Here is a 26068-nt window from a genome sequence, read left to right as displayed (position 1 = left end):
AATGTGTCTGTATGAGATACATAGATCAGGCTGTGACTCACTGGCCATATAGGACGGTTTTTTTAAGGATACCTTTGTATTAATCTGTCTCTCTCACACAATTTTTTGTAAAGGACTTTACAGAAGAGAACTGTAATGGTCCAGTTCCTTGCCCATGGATGACCATGGAAACAATCTAGTGTAAGTGGCCTCTGCTGCCCAGTTATCACTGATGGCCCAGAAATTATGCTTATGCTCCTGTAGAATGAACGGTAATTCCCACCATGCTTCAAACTGCCCATGGTTTCAAGGGAACAAAAAGAATAGTGCCGTGGTCTGAAGTACCTTCTTTTTTCCTATCCTGTTTTAAAAGGACTGGAACAAAATGCAAGGTGTATTTTTTTTCTCATAAAACAGGTAAGAATCAGTGATTGGAGATGAAGTCTAGTGTGTGCTGCCAGTTCAGGCCTTGACCCTTCCAGTTACGAATGGTAGTTCTCCAAACTGGTCAACCAGTCACAGCCTACTGAAAAAACCCTAAGTGAAGCCATTGTAGATGATATCTCCGCCAGACTCAAGTATAGGTCTGAGATCAGTGGGGTGACAAATTTGGGTAACTGTTCGTGTGTTCATCTGCATTATACAAAGATGCAAGATTTCAAGTAAAATTTTATATGTGCTCAGTATCACTGGACTTCTGGTCTCTGAGAAATTAAGTTTGTCATTGAGTTGTTGTGTGGTGTGTTATTAAGTGTAACTATTCATAAGCCATGCCGAGATTCCCTGTCTGGAAATGCAGTACTACAGCATTTTGAAGAGCATCCTATTCTCTCTGGCACAGGAAAGGCCAGATTCAGCTCTACAAGGTGCATCACTGCCAGACAGTCTGGCAGTCTAGCCTGACCTACTGAGTGTAGTTCAACTGTGACAGTGACAACCAGAAGAAGAACTGCGCTCAGTGTCAAACGTAGAGCCATTTGAAGAAAACAGAAGTGTGGTAAAGGTAGGGCAGGAAGCAAAGAATCACCTCTATTGCGCTACCCACAGCCTCGGATGTAAACCGTTTTATTGCATTGCCAAAATCACACTTTTATTCTGTCCAAGTAACCAGTCAGTCAGATTTCACGCAGTAACTAGAGAGCTGTTGTTCCCATATCCTGATATGTTTATATGTCACTACATTGGAAACACCAGAATCCTGTGTGAGCTGCATCCATATATTCCAGAAGATGATGGCTGATGATTAAAGCCTGTGATCAATTTTTTCCTGGCCCTCCTGCTGGGGATTTGACTCATCAGAATTTAGGCTGGGTCTTGAACAGGACATCATAGTGAAAAGCAAGATCAAGGCACAGTTAGAGAAGTTCTTGAATGCTGTTTGTAATGGTCTCATGATGCTTACTCTCTGCCTAGTTTCACTTTCAAGGATTTTGGGAACAAAACAGTATTTAAGAATTTTGGATGCAGGCTACACGTAATTTGGTACAAGAGAGTACTTTTTTCCCTCCCCGTGGTGCCTAGCTTGCTGAAGCAGCTGAAAGGCCTGAGTTTCAGTGACAAAATATTCTCAAGTGCCTAAAGTTATGCTCCAGTAAAAGGCCAAATGTTACCACTTAGTCTGAGCTGAGCATCTGTTTATTTCTTCTGGAAAACTTGACAATCAACATTTAAAACACAGCTAATGGAGGAGGTCCTCCTCTGTACAGTGATGGCAGATGCCAACTCTCAGGAGACCAGGGCCACCAGTGCTCCCATTCAGCAAGTTTGGCTCTACCTTAATTTCAGCAGAGCGCAGTGTGGGTCTGCAAGTTGTGGGCAAGGATGTTGTACCAAGACCTGTAGGGGAAAAAATGCAAGCTTAATGAACCAGGAGGACAGGAACAGGGGTCAGTCTTCCTCCTTAATGATGGTACTTTCTGAAGGGCAGGGCAGATGCTATTCCAGAAAGGATCCTGGATATCAATATCAGAGCTGAATCTTCTGTTTTGCAGTTAAGTGCCTTGACTACCACATTTTCTGAAATGCACGTCTTCTCTGATTTTACCCAGAGTCTAAAGAGCTATGCTATGAAGTGTGACCACATCAAGAAGAGGCATGGACACTGATCACATACAGATTAACTTTCTTGCTTGTAGACATAGAAGAAGGTACTAGAAGGTGTTGTTTGCGACCACACCAACTGAAGAAGGACGTGGCCTTTGTTTCCTACTTTCTGCATCGCCACCTTGGTACTTCCAACTCTGTTTACTGCAAAGAAGAGACTGTCTCTATCTTTGCAAAAACCAACTGTAGCTTTCTGTCTAGTAAACAGAACACTATGCTGTGGATCCAGACTGTATGCATACATATATATATGTGCATGTGTGTCTATATGTATGTACGCATATGAAAATATGTATGAAGGTATATTCCTTCAGTCTTGCCTCAGTTAAACTCTGCTGAGGGAGAAGGTTTGAGACCTTCCGTTGTACTTAGTGTCTCTTAATGACAAGATTTAGATGTCTACTGCTGAAGGTATCACGTTTGCTTATAATTGTCCTTTTGAAGCTCTGGGTTTCACCCCAAGAGCCAGGAGTTCTGGCAGAGGCCTTGCAGAGTTTTATTTTCAAGTACACATATCTGTTATTGGATCCAGACCTCAGATATCAAAACAGACTTGTCTAAATCTCAGATAACTGAATTCTATGAAGAACATGAAGGTAATTCATGAATAATGTGATACAGGGAATTGGTTATAGACCAACAAGAGCTAAAGAGTACAAAAGGTCAAAAGAAAGACATGTTAAAAGTTTTTCACCATGTTGTGTGCACCTGCATTTGGGGAAGGGGAAGACGGGATTAAAGGTTTCTCATAGTTGGGCCACATTCTTTCCATGATTATTTAAGCATTACATGAAGCAGATTCTAGCTCACACAAATATCCGATTAGTGCAGATAAGACTGGCATGGAGCAGGCGTTCAGTGTGTGAGGTCAAATATGTTTTGCTGGAATGAAATGTGCTTATGAAAAGAGTTCTGGTTCACCAGGGGAAGGTTTAGGCACCTTGAATCCTTCCTGGATTTTTTTATTGGTTCAGAATGGTGTAGCACAGAGTTCATGAAATGTCTAAATGAAAAATTCTTGCTAAAATAGCCATATTAGCATGGTATGTGGAAATGCAATCTTGTAGGCAGTTTATTCTGGTAGAAGATGCCAATATAAAGGGTGGTGTTTAGAAATATGGTGTAATGCTGCCTATAAAATTGGGGGGGGTTTGGATTTCAGCTGCCTACTTGTCAGGTAGCTTTGACAATCTAATTTCAGTAGTATAGACCAAGCTCCAGAGAGTCAACTTCCTAGTCATACCATTTTCGTTTGTCAGCAAGTTCTTGCAAACAGTGCCTGGTGAATCTAGATCCATGCTTTAGTGCAGGTAATTTTGCTGTATCTTGCTCTGGGTCATGGTGCACTCTCTGAGCAAGCTGGACTGCTCTTGATTGAACTAAACAAAATGATGGGCTTCAGGAAAGCCTTTAGTGTGTTCCAGCCAGTTGTGAACATTCAATCCACGGAATGAGACTAGACTTACCTGAGGTGCTGCTCCCTGAAATAGGGGTGGTGTGTCCTGAAAATCTTAACACGAGTTGCCCCATTCTACAAATTCATTCCTATTACATGTCACCTTTTACTAATGCGTATATGAACCGTTTTTGGAATCAAGGCTTTGGAACAGAAGGGAAAACAAGGTGTAGTAAAACATTTCTGTTTCTTGTTCCCGCTTGGCATCAGCGTTGGGTTTTGTCACTGAGTAGCACAGGCATTTTTGAGCTTAAGATCAGGTTCTGTGGAGTGATTAGGTTGCCATTAGGTCTTTCATACTGTGTTTAGTATTTCAAAAGAGATTTTAGTTTCCTCTGCATGACTAAGCAGAACAGCATGACTCCTTGTCTCCCTTCAGGACTAATGGTATGAGATACAGAAAGACTGATACTACTGAATCAGCAGTATTTTGACTTTACTGAAGAGACCTCTTTGTGTGGGAACAGAGATCTATGTGGTTTGCAATTTCGCTGCTGGTCTTCTCTTGTGGCATAGCCCGTCCTCTAAAAATAAATGCAGAGTGAACTCTTTAGGTCTGCCAAGAGGAGACTAAAGATCAGATTGGTCTAAACTGCTAGATGATAGATAAAATTATGTTGATTATGTTCAAGAACATTTGTTTCTTCTGTGAAATTGTATGTTGTATCCTGATTAGCAAAATAGTTTGGTTTTTTTTTAATGAAATACAATGGCCAGTTGTGATGTGGTTACTGCTTCCTTTTTTGGAAATAAACAGCCCAATGGGTAAGTACTCCCATGGTCACCTTAGAAGTGGCAGTACCAAAGGGAAGACTTCAGGCTTCAGCTGTTAAAATGCTGCCTGATCATGCTGGCTGAGCTCCTGACAGGACCAGTGGGGAGAGACATCTTCGGTGGGCAGTGTGCCCCAGCGATCTATCTCAGTGTGTGATGTACTATTGTTGTGAGACTTCTCTTGCTTTCTCAGAGTTTATTTTAAACTGGATATTTAATGTTTGAAGTGCTGGGATGATTTCCACTCTAAATTTCCATTCCCTGCTCTGCCTTCTCCTCCTCAATGATCCACAGCAAGAATTAGGTCTGTTTGTCTGCAAGACAAACTCCCATTTATAAAACTGAGATAAAACACCTTGTCTACTTCCCAGAAGCATTTTGCAGTTAAGTTCAATAAATATTGTTTGTGATCGGGTTCTTTGGTATTGGAGACAGAAGACTCTCAAAGATCCTAAATGCTGTGGTTTGGAATTACATAACTGAAACTGTTTTCACATCTCATATTACTATATACTGAAAATATGATTTTGATCATTCAATGACAGTAATTTCTTGAGCATGTTCTTGTAAATGTCTTTAAGAGTCTGACAAACATAAATTACATCTGACAGTTTTTCTGTGAGGTACTGAAAAATCTATATCTTTGGGCTGATTTTCCACAACGGTTAACTAACTCACAGGACACTAAATGACTTTGTTAGACAGAGGTCAAACTATGATGCAACACAAGGCATCATGATTGCAAAAGCCATTACTGCTTACACTGCTTGTTTCTACCAGTGTGGTGAGAGAATGTCCTACTGCAAAGAGCAGTTTGGCTTCCTCAGCCTGTCCTTTTCTCTCCATCTTCTCTTCTTTTTCTCTTGACTAAAAGAAAGAGAGTTTATAGTGAATTGCTTTTGAAAAATTAAAGATCTACAGAATACTATAAACTGAGGGCAAAAATTCATGCTGCAAATGGAAAGAGATCTGAAAAATGTGGTGGGTTTTCTATTTGAAAAAACCAGCAAGCTGAAAAACAGGATTCTTGGGTGCATTGCTATCATTTGGTTGATATTATTATTCGTTTAGTTTTGGACAATGCCAATAAAACTAACAAGTGGCATCTGGAAAAAGTCAAAGACAAACCTTTAGCCTGATACTGGTCGATCTCTTCAGTTGGTGCCTGAAGGGAACAGCCTTTATCAAGAGACCACTGCCAGATGTAGAGTTTCTGGATGCTTGTTGAAACTTCCCCTGACTGCTGCTTATTTCAAGAGCCTTGGCTTCTCCTTGCTCTTGACATGCGTATTCATGGTCAGGCATTTGCTTTTCAGGTGAACATCCATATATCTCAGTTGGGGGACAAAAACAGCTGAGGGAAATGGGGTGTGTGAATATTTACTGACAGGCAGAAAACATGATTTCCCCTTTAATGTTAATCACAGGCTTGAAAAAAAACCCCAAACAAAACCAGACAAGGCTGGCAAAGGAAAAGCATTAGTCCAGGTTTGTTATTTGGATGACAAACTGTAGTGGTTTGAACCTTGTTTTCCCCCAGAGGCTGAAAAGTGGTAACCCCCAGGGGTGGAAACCCCTGGAAGTTTTGGAGCTCTGTCCAATGGGCACCCCTGCAGAAATGTAAACATATCACAAGCACCGGAAGAGAAGAGTTGTAGTTTTGTTGGTAGAGGAGTAGCCATTGTGGTAGGAGCAACGAGGAAAGGGGCCCGGAGCCCCTCGGGGCCTCTGGGGCCCCCCAGCCTCAGATGGGGCTACAGGGACCTGGAACAGCATAAAGCTAGGCTAGGTACCTGTAGTTGAGAGCTGGGAGATGTTTTCTCCAAACTGGGCAGCGGCCGGAGAAAAGCAACCGAGCTGGCACTGACCGGAGAAGCGGTGGCAGAGAGCCAGAAGAGATAAGACGGAGCAACAGAGACATGCAGCACTGCAGAGAAGACTCCTGGAAGGAGAGTTGAGGAGAAGAGAGCCTACAGCAGAGCTTTGGAGTTCTGGGGGTAGGAACTGTACCAAATCCCTAAAACTCCTTTGAGACCTCCTGGAAAGGAGGAAGATGATGGACTCTTACTTGAAAGAGCCTTGAAGTGCAGCATGCACTGCAGAGAGGAGCTGAGAAGCTCAAAGGCGTCCTGAAGCTGGACCGGGACGGAGAAGGAATGGGGGGGGTTTGACCTTGGCCCCCCTCGCTGCTGCTGCTAAGCTAGCAGCCTTGAGATAGACCACGGAGCTCTGCAAAGGGGAATTTGAATCCCCTGAGGAAGGGACTTTCACGAAGATGCCCCTGCATTTCGTGATATACCTGTGGTGATGCGAGTCTGGTCCCTGCTGGCAGCCCACAGGTGAGGTCTTCGCTTGGACCGAAGGAGAGCCGAGGGGCTTGGAGACCCCCTTGTGTGTATCGAACAGAGATCCAGCTACAACAATCCAGTTACTGCTGCATGCATGAGATGAGGAGAACCTGCTGCCTTAGAAGAAGCTGCTGCCCTGAGAGACTGGAAAGGGATCTGTCCTTCTTTCCCTCCTGGACTTTTATTTGGAGGGGAGAAGAGATCAGATCCATTGTAAATACTATATGTCATGGTAGAGATAGTTGTGATCGTGTGTATAATGTGTTATAGTATTTATTTGTACAGTCATTGTAATATATTCCCTTTCCCCCATTCTGAGTCTGGTGTGTTTTGTCTGGAAAAACCCATCTCACATTAGGTTGAGATGTGGGAGGGGGGATGGAGCTAGGGAATTGGATTTTGGGGCTATCTCAAACCATGACACAAACAAATAGGAGGTGTATTTCCATTTTAATATTCTCACTGACATTTTTAGTATCATCTATTTGGTGTTACCCTATTTTGATCCATAAATACTTGCTGACATATATTTGAGCTGCAACATACACTCTCTGTGTATTTTTAGAACAAAGTGACCCCTACCCTATCTTTTCCACAGAGGAACACCAAAATGTAGAACAGTGATTGAGCTTAGAGTTTTGCATTTGCAGGGAGCTTTGCATACATTAATATGTTTGAAATTAATGATCCCTTAATTAGCACAATAAACCAGAAAACTAAAGTAGATATAAAATGACCAACTCTTCCTTTAAAAATGTCAGAACCTGTGAACCCCACTGATCTGAGAACTATCAGTGTTTAAAACGCCTACTAATTAAGATTACAAAAGTCTGTGTATGACTAAAAAAAAAATAAATCTACTAATTAAAGTAAAAGTAGCATTTTGGAAGTTTTCAAGAACTATTTGCATATCAGAGAATGGAATCCAGTTCAGAAATACTCTTCTAGCACAACTTACTAGCTGTTTTGTCTGAGATTAGACTAATCAGCTGGCACGGAAAAAGCTGGCATTTGGTCTTATTGATGTATTGCAAAAGTACACTGTGACATTCCCTGCTCCTGTAAGCTTTGATTAAGATTTTACATTGCTGCTAGAAAAATACCTTGTTGTAGGAGTGGAGAAATTTACATTCTCCAGGTCCATGTGACTGAATGTTGTGAATGAGAAAGGTTTGTTTAAGAGGAAGTGTGACCTGGATTAAAACAGGGAAACTTCTGCTTGCCAGCTCTATTAGGAGAGCAGGCTGAAAGTTACCTTGTGTTTAGTAAGCAGATAAGATAAAAACAAACAGGAAAAAGGACAGGGTGAAAAGATAGAAGAGACTACCTAGAGAAACTATAGGAAGTTTTGCACCTGACGCTTGGGGGTGCATGCAGTCAATGTACCTAAGGGCAGGGCTGCCTTTGGAGGGACCTGAGCAGCCTGGAGGAACAGCCAACAGCAATCTCCTTATAAATTTTCTAAGGAAAACTGAAAAGTTCTGCCCCTAGGCAGGGAGAACCATGGCAGTAGCACAGACTGGGGATGGATTGGCTCTGCTGTGAGGCAGCTCTGCTTTAGGTGCTCTTTGGGTTTGGTAGATGTGCCTGAGCCAGCAGTGGGTCTGGCAGCAACAGTTCTGGGCTCCCCAGTTCAAGACAAACATTGATAAACTGAAGTGAGTTCAGTAGAGGCCTCTAGAATGGGAGAGGGAAGAGCACTTGTCCTGTGAGAAGCTGAGGAGGGACACGGACTTGTTCAGCCTGGGGAGGACACAGCTTCGAAGGCACTGAACAGCAGAGCCCAGGCACTTACAGTCAGGGTGGAGGCAGACTCTACCAAGTGGTGTGTGGTGGGAGGATGCTGAGTTTGAAGCTAATCCTGCGTGGAGCTGGAGGTTGCATTAGAAATATGAAGTTCCTAGCAAACTGAGCTATTCTGTGTTCCTAAAAATAATAAGAAAGGGGAGTAAACCACATAAATAAAATATCAGAACAATTTGTCTGCCAGAGATTCACATGCAGAAAGGTCTTTCCCAACCTGGTTCACAACTACTTTTAATGCACCAGTGTGGCAGCACAAAGAGGCAGTGTAGAGGATTTCCTGGTGGGTAAGCACTCAAAAAATACAACTGTTCCACCCTGTGAGCAAAGTAAGGCTTCCAAAGTCTCAAAAGTGAAGTAAAAACTGGAAAGAAAGAGAGACTTTAAGACAGTTGACTTGTCAGGGCAGTTGGCAAGGCTATGAGAGGTGCTCAGGCAGACACAAGTACTCAGTCTGGGGTTGGACTTGGATCTCTGAGTTCTGATGAATAATAAGAAATGAAAACAACAAAAAAAACCTTAGGAGCATGATGGTTGGTTTTATTTAGCTGTCACTGAGAACCTTGTCAGTAAAATCTAAAACCAGAAGACAAGATAAAATGCATAATTCAAAGTTATAAGAGAGCGTGAGTCACATGCTGAATGCCATAAAATCAGATCTCAGGCTCAGAGATACCATTAAAATACAGTAGTTAAAAATCAGCATTCTCTTTCTGAAGGAAGTTGCAGCCAATTTGCTGATTAATCCTCCTTCAATTCTTTAGAACAAGTACTCTTTGGCCTACATAAAAACCATCAGAGGCTAAAAATCCAGGGCCCTTGAATACATTTTTTAATGAAGCTATTTTAATCAGTGTTGAAGAATTATATATATTCAGGCAGACTGTATGTTTTGGGTGATTCTTAATGTGGCTGAGCTTTTTTTTTGTCACTGACTTGCATACTGCCCAGCACTGAAATGGTTGGATACCATGGCTACTATCTGCTGGTTTCAGTCCACTTTCTAGTGGGCAGGTGCCTATACTGTGAAAAACTATCATCACCATTGACACCAATTTGTATCTTTATTGAGAATCACAGGAGAGAGGCAAATATTCAAATGCATAGGACTCCTGAAGACCTTTTTCAGAGACAGAAATGGAGTACTAGAATAAGATGGAGGCATCACTGGAAAATACTCATGGTCTGTATTTTTATATATATATATATATATATATATATATATAACTTATAAACCACCAAGAGAAATACAGTTTCCAATGCTTTAAATTTTACTGTTTCCAAAAGTTCCCATTAAAAAAAGGCCACATAAAGTTTACCTTATATTCAAATTGCTTTCTGAAGTTCAGTTCATCAAAAAATCTGCTTTATCTAGTGTACTCTCAAACTGTTTTCTTGGACAAGAGCTTTTTCAAATAGAAAACAGAGTGGAGAATTGCATCCTCACACCTTAATTCACCTCGCTACAGTCACAGAAGGTGGCACTTCCAGAGTCCCACTAATTCTCAGATCTTCCCCCTTTTGTTGGCTGCTGCTTTGCATAAGGTCATTGAGTAGGGGCCAGGTTGTTGGGTTAATTTTAGGTTTTGGCATCCCTTCTGTTCTGAAACTGCAGGGATATACCTGCCTCCTAGATTAGGAATAGAAAGTAAAGACACATCTTTGCACAGCCCATCTGCTGATGAAGTCTCAGCTGCCCTTCCAGCCTCAGGTGGAGCAAGTGGTAGAGGGGATTATGAGCAGGACAAAAAAAATGTGTGATAAAGGGAGTTATAAGGATAGATTTCTTCCTTTTCTTCTAAATAAAGAACTAGAGAAATTATTGGGGCATTAGAACAAATGATGCAGCCAAACATTTCATGATGTGCTCCATGCTAGAAATAGAAATGTTTCCTTTGGTCTTCTCACCTCCATGAAAATGATGTACTCACCTACCCAATTCACCTGTCACCCTACAAACTTTGGTTGTGATCTTAAAAATTGTTTATATGGTCTGGTACGAATAAAGAGGTAGTTGGCTAAGGAAGTACTGTAGACATACTTAGCCAAAATATGGAGACACATAGCCAAAGTGAGATGTGTAACATTATGTAATATTTTGTTTAGAAAGAGGAAAAATTCCAATTTCTTCCCGATTTTACATGTAATTTACTGTAATAAGGGTGTATCCAATGAAGCCAGTAAATGTAAACATGTCCAGTCTAAGGATCTGCCTAATCCTGTTTTTCTGGCAGAGTTTCTTCTTGTGGATATTTTCTAAATGTGGCTCTTGAGCATGCCTAAAGCTTATGAACCTCAAAGAAATCTATTGTAGAATTCAATTTCTGATTGCTGCTGAATGTTGATTCTATGAAAACAATTTGATATTTAGCTGCAGGCCCAGCCAAGTCTGTGGGAAATGAAGCTTGTACTTTTTCTGCTTTGTTACCTGCCATAAACACCTAGCTCTCAACAATTCATGCAACAGGAACACCATTGCCTGGCTTTGTCATTTGCAGTTAAAAACATGGCTTGGAAAATAAATGCATTGCTACATTTCCTTCATCATTATATTAGTTTATTCCCAAATGCATGAGAAGTGTATTCAAGATTGTTTTGAGGTGGTTTAACAGTTGTCAAGAAATTTAATTGGACTTTTGTTGAGTAGTTTTGAAGACTGGCTCCCTTGCGTCTCTGTAAACACTCTCACAGTCCTTATACCAGTGTCAAAAGTCCTGCATAAAATGACAGTACTGTCAAGGGGACAGGGATTGGAAACAGTGAAAGAATTTGAACATTTCTCTTTTGCTGCCATTGCTTATTGTCCCTTTTGAACGTTTCATGTTGCAAAGTCATGGATTGGGAGAACTCTAGAAAAGTAACTAGCTAAAAAGTTAGCTCATACAAAACCTTCACAACTTGTCGAAGTTAGGCACCTCACAGAAATCCACAATTTCCAGGACAGTACAGAGTAAAGCAGAAGCCCTTTTTACTGGCAAAGCTGAGCCATTTTCAGTCACAAGTTCCAAGAACTCCGGGTCAGAAGAAAAGAAAATTCATTTTAAAGCTTGGTCATGAGAGTGCCCAGAGACTAAAAGGGAAAGACTCTGAATTCCATGGTTACTGACATTCTCCACGCTTGGGAACAATTGCATTATATTTGTGGGGTTTTTTGTTTGTTTGTTTGTTTTTTTTTGTTTTGTTTTTTTAAAAAATAAAAACACTTATTGGTTTAAAATTTTTTACTACATTTTAGCTCAGACAATCCATTAACACCAAAATCACATAATTAGCAAAACACATTTTAGGAATTAAGGTTTTAATTTGTATGTTCTGGAAAGTCTTCCCAGTCAGTTATAATACATCAAAAGGAGAGTTCTGTCTAGAAACCTAGAAGAAACTTGCTTTGTTTGGACAAGGAGAGAGATATGAAACTTTTTTTCAAGGTTTGCCCATTTCTATTTTGTAATAGGTATAAACAGAACAGCATTATTTTCCTTGCTCATGTAGTTCAAGTAATGGATGTACAAATCTCAGATTGTAAAAATTCTGTCACCCTAATAAATCATACTGTGTGCTGGATAAGAATATAGTCCATCAGCAGCAGAATTAAATGGAAAGATACCTATGGTCTGTTGGGCTCTGCTTCAAGACATTCCACTGCAAGACTAAGCAGATGCCTCACCCCAAGTCGTGTCAAGATTCAAATTCAGAAAAAGGCCCTTTCTCATTAAGTATGAGACTACTATGCCCTCTCTTCTTTTCTTTGTGTTAGTCTGGTCTCCCACATTCTCTGTCTCTTCCTTTACTTACCTGATATACAATTCATACTGAACAGCACTTTTGAGAGGTTTCATCAAAGTAAAAAGGATTATAAATCAAATCACTTTTATATTCTACAAGTACATAAGATAGTTGTAATTGTGACACTGGGGTAAAATAACCTCTTTGGAGTTTCTTAGAACTCCAAAGCCTCAGAACAGAGTCACATTTCTAAGCATGGGAAAAGAGCTCCCTTTACAAAATAGCTTTCCATATGCAGCATTTTTATAGAGAATAATTTTCTTACTGTTAAAATGACAAACAAAAAGAAAACATCATAAAAAAGGACCTGACAATCACTTGATTGTAGCATCACTTGGTTGACACTTTAATAAAAGTGGCATTTAAATAATATTTGATATTAAAATGTAAAATGAAAATAAAGGGGACTTTTGGACCCTAGGATTTTTTTTAAATAAAATTGAGTTACTTTGCAATATTTTTGTCTGCTGATGTGATTCAAAGGACAATCACAGCTAAGTGCCAGGGAAAATGTTGAACGGATAAAAGAAATCCATATTACAGGTAAGAAGAAGGATTGCTCCCCAGTATAAATACAGTTTTGCTCAAACTTCTCTTTTACAGCAAAATACAACCATGTCAGCATTAGGAGAACATTAGTGGACTAGTTGTCAGTTAGACCATTTGTTTACTGCTCACAATTCTGGCCTTCCCAGAGAGGTTTTTCTTTTCATCTTTGTGGGAAGGACAGAAGTTTCTCAATACTTAAAATACAATGCTGTTTCAATTTTTCTGAAAAGCAAATCACTAAAAGTGTGAAGTGCAATGCTGGTGCTTCATCGTATAGCTTAATGTGTTCCCAATGTTTTAATGATAAAAAATTATGAATCTTGTTAAATTTATCAGCCTTGTACATCCTATCTAATTCTGGAGAGCTAGTCTCCATTTTTACCACTTTATCATAACTTACATGTTCAAATCATGACTTCATTGAGAATATAATTGTCTGTAAATAAATCTTAGCCTGAAATTTGTTCATCTACTGCCTCCGGTGACTTTGTGGATCTGAGATTGTAATTAGAAATTGCAAATTAGAATTGGCAATTGTGTCCATGACTGCATGTTGATAAACAGTTCTCGCACAGCTGCGAAGAAGTAAAATCTACTCAGTGTTCCATAGAGTTAATACAGGAAAAAGTAGTAAAGGTTTCCTTTTGTCATTAAAGTGAAGAGAGCTGCTTCTGAACACATTCAAGTGACAAATCTGATGAGTTAGAAGGCGAAATTTTTGCATAGTTACTCCTCAGGATAGAGCTGCAGTTTAAAACATGTTGTGCTGATCAGAAACATATTTCACTCAAGGAAAAGATGGGACCACAATCAGTGCAGAGGGAACGAGGGCGGGAAACCAGTTTCATCTAGATGGTGGCCTTTGGGACCATAAAACCTTTCATCTCAACAGCTTTTCATTGCGCACTGTAAGTTGTCCAGGCAGAACAGATAATCAAACCACAAAATCATAGATTAGTTGGGGTTGGAAGGACCTCTGGACATCATCTAGTCCAACCCACCACTAAAACAGGTTCATCTAAAGCAGGTTGCACAGGATTGTATCTGGAAAAGTTTATAACAGCTTCAGAGAAGGACACTCCAATAACCTCTCTGGGCAGCCTGTTCCAGTGCTCTGTCACCCTCAAGACTTCCTATCTCTCACATTTTTTTCCTCACTGGACAATTTACAAGTTAAATAGAGTTAAGAATAAAATTGAGTTTAACATCTGACAAGCAATCTTTGCAGAAAATCAAAAGCAGAATAACTGAGCACAGTTTATGTGTGGCAGTCATAAAGGTAGCTAAGGATGTTCAAGACAGAATTACCAGTAGATACCCATATAGAAAAACCCAGTTTGCTATCTTCATGACAATAATCTTATTGCTCAGGACTGTAAATCAGCATATGGCTAGCAATGTGTTTTTCTTAGAAATTGTTTATTGCAAATCTGATATATCTTCAGGAGAGAGAGACCTAATGTTGTGTGCTTTTGAGTACTGTGGCTGTTCATTATCAGATCAGAAATATATTTCATAGGCCAAACTTCATATGAAACAAATCCCTTCAGCTTCATAGGCTGTCTTGGGGCAAGATCAATTTATACCAGCCAGGGATATTGCAGGCTGTCTGCAATCTTCAGAACTATTACCTTATTTTGGATGTCAGATTCTCATTCTCACAAATGCCAAATTTATACTTTGAAATAGACACAATACCAACAAATTACAGAGACTCTATGAGGACTAGTAGGCCTGATTTCCTATTATGCTGCTTCAGTCTGTACTAACATGGAGGTGAATGAGGCCCTCAAAGCATACAGCAGTATGGGAATGTTTATAAGCACATCTACCAGGCAGGCTTGTTTTTTTGAACAAACTGAAAAACATAAAAAGGGAAAAGCAGTAGATACGTGGATCTGAGTCATGAACACTTCTTACTGCATTTCATTAAACTTTATTCTTTCTAAATGTATTCACACTCTCAGGACTCACAATCCATGTGATTGTGCTATGATGTAGAGAGAAAGCTATCTAAATAGTATTTGAAAAAAGAATGTTAAGTAGCACAGTATCTTGAGGGCTAATTATATGGTAAAGTAAGATTTGGAAGAGAAAATAAACAGGACTAATGAAACTACCAGATGATACTTTATAAGAACTTCATCACACTTGTGTGAATGGAAAAATAATTTCTTGAAGGGTTCAGAGCAAAGTACAATATAGTAACACAGGATCCACTTCAGAAAAATGGTGGAAAGTATCTAAGGTAGAAATTTCAATCTGAGAGAAAACTGAAAAATTATAGTGGTAAAATAAGGCCTCATTGTCTGAGGTGGAGCATTTATTTAAAAAACTACTTAAGTGGAACACCATGCAGTCAGGATTCCAAAGGTCTTTATCCTGAAGGGGTCACAACAACCAAGTCATAAGTCCCTCCGGAAGAAACTGTCTGTCAACAACAGAGATAATAGCTGAAAGAGGAGGGAGAGAACAGTAATTAAATCTGCCTCTCCACTCTGAGAAAGATGCAATATATTGTATATCTTCAAGAAAGGGTGAGAAACTATTAAACCCTCATGAATATTCATGCTAATCTTTAGTTCTTCAGAAGCATTTTGTGAGGATGAAGGACACTATGATGTGAACCTTCAGGCTTATCGGCTTGAAAATTTGTGGGAAAACAAAATTCAAGTAATGAATTATAGCTACAGATCTACTTAAAAAACTGGTAAGCTGAAAGAATGTCCCTTCTTCTAGAATCACAGAATCATAGAATTGTTTGGGTTGGAAGGGACCTTAAAGATCACATAGTTCCAAACATCCTGCCGTGGTGTTCTACTTGACCACATTGCTCAAAGCCACATCCAACCTGACCTTTAATACTTCTCAGGATGGGGCATATGTAACGTCTCTGGGCAACCTGTTCCAGTGCCTCACTTCCATCACAATACAGAATTTCTTCTGAATATCTAACCTAAATCCCCCCTCTATACTTGGAGGAAGTCAGGAAGACAAAAGAAATAGCAGACTTTCTAAAGCTTGCACTGTACTCCTGGTGACAACTTGGTCTTTTGCCTCATGAGCATTCTGAGAATAAAGCAGCATATTATTGAAAAAAAGTGACAAAGTCACTACCCACATCATAATCATAAAGTATAGTAATATTGTCCAAAGTCTTCAACCTAATGTTAAAATCAATATATGTTAGGTAACAAGAAAATATTTGGCAGAGTTTTGTCTGATCATTGCAATATATTGAGTGTGAGGGTGGTGGGAGATATTTTCTAACATGGAAATTATTTCAGTGCAATCTACTTTAGACTGAGGGTTGCATTAGTCAAACCCATTTTTTTTTTGCCTTTGTACTTATTTAGCCCATTCACAATCATTTTCACACATTCCACTTGTGAAAAACCTGTGGATATGTCTCCTACCATATGCATCTTCCCACAGCAGGTTAGTAGCATATCAGAAACAAGAAACTTTTAGTATTTGGTACATTCTTAGCAACATTTTTAAAACCTCCATTGACTATGCTCGAGGGTAGCCACCAAATACATTTTGTCTAAATACTCGTTTGCTACTAAGGGTATTCTCCAAAGACTTTTTGCTCATTATAATCTTGTACTGTCTGTTGTACTTTACATATTTTCATGTTACACATATTGTAGACTCTTTACTTTCAAGGCAAGACATAGTGGTACAAATTTATGATCCTGGTCTCTTGTGTGCTGATATTAGGATAACAGGTAGAATTTCCTGTATTGAATGTGCCTCTCCACCCATCTTTTCTTTTCCTTATTTTTTTTTCCCCCAGAGCTCCATGCTGTAATGCAATATGGCATTTTACCACTAGGGGAGAAATAAAAAAGAAGAAAAAGGTGTTTCTGGCTTGTTTTCTCATCCATTTAATTATCCATTTTCCCATTTTATACGGGATCTTAATGATACAATTGTGAGTTATAAAATACCAGTGGATAGATTTTTATTACCCCAAGGGGAAAATATCAATACTCTAATTATAAATTCATAGATGCATTTCCTTGTATTCAGAATTATCCCACATAAACTTTCAGAACATTTTTTTTGCAAAACCGCAAAAATAAATAATATTTCCTGAGGTCATCTATTAGCCAAGAGACAGAATGTTTCAGAACACTCTGCTGGTAGTTTTAATTTTTCTGCAATGTCTTTAGGTTAATTTGAATGCGCCGGGACTACGGACCTGGAATACTTTATGTTACACTGTTTTACACCTTGAGTAGTATTTAAGCAGTGGACAAAATGGGCTGATTTGTCATATTGACTGTATGTCATAATGACAACTTTTGAAACATCAAAAGTACATATTGAAGTTTTCTGGGCAAGGGTTGTGAGATGAAAAGCCTTCAGGATTTCTAGACTTTAAATTTGGCATTCATATTTGAGTCTGTACAAACTGAGTGTCACACATGCCACCAAGGCTAATTCCATAATGAATTCTCACTTGGAGATATTTTGTGTCCAATTTAAACAGCTTTTTTTTTTTTCAGTGACAGTCAGAAACATTCAGTTAAGGAGGAAATAGATTCGCAAAATGTGAAAGACTTAAATTTTATCATATGACTTGTTCCATGAGTACTGGAGTTTAAGCCTGAACTATGCCCCATCTCCTTGCTTCTTTTTTTTTTTATTCATTACTTTTCCAGGTTTATTATGTCCTAATTTTGAGTGTCTGACCCATAACCTGAGTACAAAGTGAAGGCCAAGCAAAATATTTTTCCTTCTCTGTTACATATCAAAAAAGGAAAGAAGTTAAAAGAAACAGGGAAAGTCGTAAGGTGTCCCAATTAGTATAACTCTAGCCCAAGTTTACATTCCTTACAGCTTTCACATAACCACACAAACAAGCCAGTTGGGTTCAAACAGTTATTCAGAGTGGAATGTAGTTAACTTGATGTGTTGCTAAGCACCTATGTAAAGACAACAGAATACCATCCTCAGAGCCTAGGGGCTTGGTGTGGTTGCCCTTACATAGATGTGGTGTGAAATGCCATAGTCAGCCAGGATAGCTAAAGAATACAAGTAGATCTGATACTAGACTTATGCGATGGTGCATTCCTCCCTGCCTTGGGCAGGGATCTCAGAAATGCTCCTTGGGCCTGACAGCACCTGGCTTAAACTCATCTTGAACTTATCAGAAACAGTCTGCTCCCAGAAACTTATGCTGTCTAATGAGCTCCTGTTTTTTATGAACAACCTTGGAAATTTATGTTTCTCGTCTGAATAACAACTCTAGTGGAACAATATTTTTTTTCTTGAAGTTTGAAAGAAAGTTGCTGATCCAAAGCGTGGCCAGGATGGAAACTTATCATGACTAAAGCCAACTCTTGTGACCCTAGAAACAGCAGTCCTAAGTGAGGTCCTTTGAGTTCTTCTGGGCCACAGTGGGCTGTGACCAGCAATCTCCCTTTGAGTGGGACAGCTCTCAGAACCAGCAAATTCTCAAGTTTGTTATACTTGGAGGATTGCTTCATTACGATGATGGATCCTGGACTGATACCCCCACTTTTTGAGGCTCAACCCTTTGCCAGATGAGAAAAGGCCACATGAGAACTTCAGTGAATTTGAGGAGAATTTTTCACAGGTATACCTTGTGCATACTCCTTTGTCTGTGTGCGAGTATGAATAAGTTACAGCAAATGTACTATGAATTTTCCTCTCTTAAATTCTTAAGTACGTTAGATTTGTAAGTTAGGTCTATAAGTGAGTTATATAAGGACTGTTGTGCTTATAGTAAACTCTATAGAATATTTTCTTAGATTTTTTAAATTCAGCTATTGAGTAAGTGCTATAAAGTTAAACTGCTGCTAAAACCTTTAGGTCTAAGCATTTGGTCAAGTTTTGGGCTCCGTTTAGCAAGAGGGTCCACACTGGGAGGATCTCCCTTGTTCCTTTTTATCCTTGCCTTTTCCTATCCTTATCCTTTCTCAATTCCAAGCCTCCATATAGATAATTTTAGGTAAATTTTTGTTTTAGATTGATTGACTTTAGATTTTAGTCCAATTTTTCTCTATCTGCTTTAGCCAACTAGTAAGTAGTAGACTGAACCTTGCCAGCAAACTGTCACACTTTCACTGTAATATTAAACCTGCTTTTACCTATGCCTTGGTCTGTGATTTCTTGAGCAACCTAAACCACTAATCTGTGACAACCTATAGGAAAAATATGCCTTCGGGATCAGCAGCTGGAGGCCACCTGAGTTCTCTGAAGACATCTCAAATTGTATCATAGCTTCCATATCTAGAATCAAGCCATGTCATCCTTCATCTGCTACACAAGAGGTGGGATTTGGGTGCCTGACGTAGCTGCTTTAACCATTTTGTCTGCTCTAAACCAACCTTCTCAGCCTTTAGTTCCCATGGAGGAACATGGATGTCCTACAGAGCCTTTGTCAAATCTGCAAGTCCAAGGCAGATGTCTTAGTTTCCACAGATGATCACCAGTCTCTCATGGGTCCTATGTTGTGATGGATGTTTTCCAGACACTCTAGGGCATTGAAAATAGCAGTGGATACTTCAGTGTAAGCAACTAAATCAAATATTTTTCTTCAGTAGGACTGTGAGAAGCCACAATCTATCCAGTATCTTGAAGGATGTCATATATGTTAAGTTAGTGTCATAAGCCATATTTAAAATGGCAGAATGGTCTTAGTTAGTTACAGCCACTAATTAGGGGCCTGAATTATGGAGGGAAAAACTGAGTGACTCTGACATATTTATACCTGTGAAATATTGATGGTTTAACATCTTTTCGTGTTTTGAATTAGAACTTGAAAATCCTTATAAAATAGACTGTATAAAATAATACAGAACTTAAAAAACAACCAGAAGGTTCCTTGAAACACTTTCAGTCTACAGAACTGCATACAGCTGGGGGGTTTTGGGGCAGTTTTGTTGTTGGGGTTTGTTTTATGTAGTTCAGAGTTCAACTACATTCACTGCCACTGCTCCTCCTGGGAGATATAGCTGTAATGCTTTTTACTCCCATCATGTTAACTTTTCTAGACCCTCTGACAGGTATTATGGTTTATTTTTCATAGTGTCTGCTGAACACAGTGTGCAGAGTTCTTCTCAGAAATGGTAGCTTGCCCATACATATTTTGCCTTCATTAAATCTTTAAGTTAACATACACAGTCATACTTAGAAAAATACAAGAAGCTTAAAAACCTTGACCGGCATGGAATAATAAAGTGAATGGAGAAGAAAAAGAACCTGGTTACATTGTAAAGTGACCTCCAGCAGCACACATTTAATTAATGTATATTTATGTACTGTAAATCAAAAGGAAAGCAAAATAACTCGTTAAATACTCCACCAAAGAGTGTTCATATAGTTCAATCATGGATAATAGTATTCCTTCCTACATTGTCTTCATAGAAAGAAAAGCATCCTTTGACTACACCCTCACTTTTCTTGAATTTGTGCAATGAACCAATTTGGCTTTCACACCAGCATAATTAGTTGGTAATCACAGGATTTGCTAATCTTCTGGACCACTAGTTAGCTACCATGCTGCATGCAGTGTTTGAACTCAGGAAAAATTCTGTTTTCCATGGCCAATATCAGTCATACAGATCCTGCTATAAGTGGCTGAGTAACAAGGAAAAGGAGGAACGTGTGTTTAAAGCACTAATTCTAAAAGCTGCTAATATCAAGCCTCTATTTCCTTTCCCAAAAGCAGTTACAAATCCCTGTTCAATTTTTTCTATTTCTCAGACCTCTTCCTGAGTTAGAGTGAGGAAATCATTCCTCTTGCCCAGTTAAGAACAGCTTGTTTAGGATTTTCCTCAGGCTAACATCCTACTTTGACATCTTAGAAAAGAACAGAGGCCATGTGTTCAGAAAACATGGAAAAACTTCTGGTAAACATAATTCCATAAAAATCAGAATACAGTAGCTGGCATTCCATCCTGAAGGTTCCCAAAGCAAATCCCCACTGTAACCCACCGTGTTAACTTTGGTGTGACCAAGCAGGTAAAGTCCTGCTGCACATAATATGTATTGCTTTCAAATCCAGGCAAATGTTTCTGTCCATTCTAACTTCAAGTCATGCTTTTTCACTAGTGAAAATTGTAATACACAGTCTGCATTACTATGACAAGTGAAGAAAAAAAATTGATAAAGATTTGTAATGACCTAAAAGAAATTTCATACATCACTGAAGACACTGAAAACTGAAAATAAAAGAGATTTGGGTTATATTTCTTTTCAATAATGTCAGTCAGAAATGTTCCAGTCAGTGGTTTGAACAGCACGGATGAGGACAGATTTACCACTTCACTTCACTGAATAACAATTTCAAAGCTTAGCAAAATCTTTGTAAGAGGAGATGGTGAAGCTTAAACTTCCTGTCAACAAAACACACTAGAGAAATAATGCATTTTGATAAAATATCTGCATGATCCTTGAACCTGAATATCTAAATGAGACAAAAGGTTTTAAAGGAAGGACCAAAGGAATTTGTGACAAGTCAGTGATACCAAATAGACTCATGTGCAGTTTTGCTGGCACATAGAAGAGCAGGGGCAAAGCTGAGTGACACTGACAGCCTTGCAAACTCTGTGTAATGGGCATAGTAAAAAACTCTGTTAGAAGAGATTTGGGTAGAATTTTGACTTAGGAAAAAAGGGCAAGAGAGTGTAAGAGACACTGTAACCTCACTCAAATGGTTGCTTAGAAATGAATTAGTGTTGTTCAGATTGTAATATGGGCCTAATTTCTTTTTATTCAGGGTGAGGTTTTGCAATTAGTTTATGCAAAACTACTCAAGCTTATGCTACTACTGAAAGAGGATTCTGCTTTCTTCCACCTCTATACTTAACCATACCTGCCCCACATCATGCTGCCAGGTGTCAATGCTGCCAGTTCTGCTCAGTTCCTTGATCCTGTTCACAACCAATCCTACAAAAAGATGACCCTCTGTCTCATGGGTCTATCACTCTATCATAACTAAGCAGCTTTGTGATTGCTGGTGTGGATAAAAGGGAGGATATGGGAATGCAGAATCCTTACAGTGGGAATATGTTCTCAAGCAGTAAAAGTACACTTTATTTCAGAATTAATTTCTCATCAACAACAGTTCTATGCAGCAGCAACATAGAGATATGGCACATTTGAATTCTTAACGTTATACTGGATTTGATTGCTTTTCTTTCACTGAATAATCTTTCTGTTTTCAGGCTGAACAAAGAAAACTTATGAAGAAGGAGATAGCAAATATCCAAATTGACAAAAGCATTTTATATTAGATTTCTGAACTTTTTAGTCTTTAAAAACATTTTTATAAAAAACATGAATTCCTAAGTATTTGTGAATTAGCAGCACTATGGCAGAGCAGAATGAACACCATTTTATTTCTTTGTGTTAATTTATTTCTCCATTCTCCTTATTTTTTCATTGTTCTTATTGTTTATGTTACATAAACGTGTTCTGCAGAAATGTGAAATGACTAACAGAAGAAGTTAGTGGTAATAGGGATGAAGTTCTACATCAGCTCCAGGCTACAAGAACAAATAAAAATAAGCATGGGAACACCAAAAAAAAAAAAAAAAAAAAAAAAAAAAAAAAAAAAAATTCTATGGACATTCTTGTAGCCTCAACTGACATACTGTACAAGTCTGTTAAGATACAAGGTCAAAAGTGTGCTTAGTGCTGAGTATCACAGGAATTTACACAGAAATGCTACAACAAGAAATGGATACCTGTGGCATTAAAAATACAGTATTTAACAACAGATTACTTTATTATTTACATTTGGAGTAATTCTTTCAGAACTGTATGCACACAGTCACCTTGCAGAACTGGCACAGTATTTGTTGAGGGCTTCAAGTTTTCAATGGCATTTAGAGAGCCACTTGTGCTGCAAAAAAAACCATTGTGAGGTACCTGTTTTGGAGTGCTGTGCCCTTCTTAAATGTAAATATAGTGTCAGATAGCAATGAAGTCTTCCACTGTACCAACCAGAACCAGAACCTCCCTCTTTGAACAACAAACAAAGTTTTAGAATGTCTTCCAAGGGCACAAGTTGGAATAAATTTTGATTAATATTTTAATTCTCTTTTTCATCTGTTCTGAATTCATAGAAATATAAATCTGAGAGTGTCTGAAGCCAGTAGAGCTATCTCATTGGGAGACCAGGTTGAGTTTTGTCATTAACCCATTTTAACCTTTATTTCCTCATTTCATTTATTTGTTTTCAGTATTTTTCTTGGCTGGACAGAAGTTAAGGTTCCTATGGTTGCTTTAACACAATAAAGTAATAGGTTTCAGATATTTAAGCACATATTTCTTGTTCCATTAACACCTTCCCATCGATGGAAGTGTATCCACAGACAGGATATATGTATATGTAAGAGAGATGTAGTTCAGAAATGAAGCTGAGAGATGAAGATGGTTCACTTTAAAGGTTCATAGATCTGATTATTCCCAACAGTCATTTTAAGTACCTGGGAGACCTGATGAGATTAAGTGTGAAAAGGTTATCATCCTAAAAATAACTTTTGAAATGATGAACATTTGTAACAACAGAGAAAACTGTCACTGGCGGTGCCACAGAACAGCAACAGTAGTCTTTTTGGAAGCCAAAGATAGCCCCACTGACCATGGCAGCCAGCTGCCTCAGGCCCCAAGATTGGAGAGAGGGCAGCCCCAGAGGTGGACACAGGCAGCAGCAGTTCCACAGATGTTAAAAAAATAAATTAAAGCATTCCTTGTTAAAGTTCTTGCTTAAAAGTCAGTACCTTAAATGGATTGGTTTAATGTGAAAATAGCAAAAAGAGGTCGTGGTACACCTGGAAAAAGGAAGCAGATAGGAAGTTTTATTGTTTTAAATAAGAAGGAAATACACAGAATTGCATTAGACACTGTCAGAGAAAAAGTCCTCAGGATAGCCTCAGGCACTGGCAGTACAGCAAACAGCAGTGGGGGAGGTGTGAGTGGCTGTGTGCTTTAAGGGAACTGTGCCTAGTAATGGTGGCCCCAGAGAGGCTAGTAAGACCAGATGAAGAGAAGGAAAGGGGGAAAAAATTAAGTCCAGACATCCTTACTATTGTTGTGAAAGAGCAAAGGAGTAAGGCACTGCTGGAGGCATATAATGCATTATGCAAGCACTCAGAGCTGTCCAGCCCCTCCAGAGCCTCAGTATGACTAGCACCAGTGTAACTAATGATGCCAAATGTGTAATGAGTGGGTGAGGGATGAGAAGTAGGCTTAGTCACTGAGAAATCTAAAGTATTATAGAGCTTTTCTACAGAAACAAAATGGACCTACATACTCACCAAAAGGTACAAGCCTGCTCCCAAGAATTCTTGTCCAGGCGCTCCAGGGCACTATTTCCTACTGGGTCCCAGCACTGATGTGAACTGATCAATGCTGAGGGAGCCACAGAGGGCCATGGTGTCAGGGCGGTCGAAGAGTGTCCAATGCACAGTGTCATAGAGGCATGATGTTTCTGAAGGGCAGTCATGCAGGTGCTGAGGAGGGCTCAGCCTGGTGATGAAACTATGTGTATTTCTCAAAAAACCTACAAGGCAGTCTCCAGCTAATTCTGCTCTCTGGGAATATTTGAGGAGTTGCATCAAACTACATGGCCAAGTGGAAAATTCTAGTTCTTCTTCATTCCTCCTCCAGCCCAGGTTCATAAATCCTCCCTTGCAGTGGGAGGAAAGGCCACAACATCAGCATGCTGCTGCCTCTGGAGCAGCCTTCACACTCTGTGTCTTCTCATCCTAATTCCCAAAAACATGATTGATTTTCCTGTGTTCCTATGCTCCCCCAATCACTCCGGCAGGACAAAAAGACATCAGTGCTAAATTCTAGAAGGGCTTGAAAGGTCTGACTGGTACTACAAAAAGTGATGCTTTTGATGGACAGAAGTCTGCTTTGAATTCAATAAAAACAGAATTTTGCCAAGGTAAATAGGACTCTTGCCTGCAGCTGGTGATATAGCTCAAGAACAATATCTTCTATATTTGAGTTTTTTCCATATAAATGCTAAAAATGCATTATGATGAACATGTTCTGTTTGCAAAAAAAAATGCTTTTGATTAAGAACTTGCTTTTCCACAGCTCTAAGGGCATGACAGATGACCAACCACAATATGTAAGTGGGACAATCTGGGGAGAAATCATCACAGCAGAGGCTCTGCCGTTGTCCAACTTCACTACTCACAACTTCCCACTTGAAAGTACTTCTCTGCTCCATTGTTTTTCTTAGTAGCTCCTCAAGCTTCCATGATGTAAAATAATCTGCCAGGTGCCAATTAGCCATTTCAGAGACATAAGAAGAAAAGAGCTTTTTCCATCTCTTCAGACCAGTTGCCTTTATAGCTCTGATTTCTGTGGTGATCGAAGTGGACTTAGTGCTTCAGAGCAAAGTAAACACATACACTTGGGAAGGCTTCTAAACTACTTGGCACGAAATCACCTTGTGCCACGCAGAGAATATTTTTTGCAAATTTACAGTCTTCTCACATGTGTGAAGCATTGGTTTTCACATGCCTCTTTGAGATACGGTTGGTGGTGTGGTGGTATGTGTGACCTCAGACATCTGGACTAGCTGTCAGCCAGAACCTTTAGAGTTTGTAGCACCATACTGAGGCACTTTCACATCAGATGGAGGGGAAAATATTCCCAGATATTGGCTTTCTCCCAAAACCAGTACTTCCCTTGGATCACACCTCATGTGAAGCTCAGCATGAACTGAAGAGAAAGATGGGTTATTGGCATATTTTGCACAGACTGTGTGTCGGCTTTGTTGTAACTGACGACAGCTCCAGCCTGGAGGAGGCATGACTGTACGTTGCTTTGTGCATATATACACTATTTTGCCTGCTGTTTCAATCTGATTTTGTATTTTCTCATTGAAGAAGGTAAGACAAATAAAAACCATCTGACTTCTATATAAAAAATTATATACCAGTTGCAGGTAGTCCTGCAAAAAAATAAATGTGTGCTCACAGAGCAAAAAAGAAATGGGTTTTTCATATATAGTAGCAAATCAGATTACTGTTTGAAGGTAAAATCTATTTAATCCCTCTTCCATCCACAGTTGAGGCAAAAATAAGCCACAAATTGGTGCTAACACTGAACAGTATCACTGAAACTACTCTACAAATTGTTCTCATAAGAAATTTGCACTTAGATCCTGTAGGCTTTTGAAGGAATTGCTGCAGAATTGAGACAGGGTTATCATCTGTCAAGTAATTCTCTGCGATAAAATTGTCAGATACCTTCTGACTTTATTCGAGCA

At 39.2% G+C, this 26068-nt stretch overlaps 1 long non-coding RNA gene across 1 annotated transcript; it reads left to right on the top strand.

Annotated features, from left to right (window-relative positions):
• Window positions 1-5900: 5900 nt before the first annotated feature.
• On the top strand, window positions 5901-24217 carry LOC113942993. Its single transcript, XR_003526147.1, has 3 exons — window positions 5901-5986; window positions 7095-7099; window positions 24207-24217. It is a non-coding gene; the product is annotated as an uncharacterized LOC113942993 (long non-coding RNA).
• The last annotated feature ends 1851 nt before the right edge of the window (window positions 24218-26068 follow it).

The sequence above is a fragment of the Corapipo altera genome, unplaced genomic scaffold (assembly GCF_003945725.1).
Source record: "Corapipo altera isolate COAL_440 unplaced genomic scaffold, ASM394572v1 0, whole genome shotgun sequence".
NCBI classification, from domain to species: Eukaryota; Metazoa; Chordata; class Aves; order Passeriformes; family Pipridae; genus Corapipo; species Corapipo altera.
Note: the sequence above shows the minus strand (reverse complement) of the source record. Positions and strands in the feature narration are given on the sequence as shown.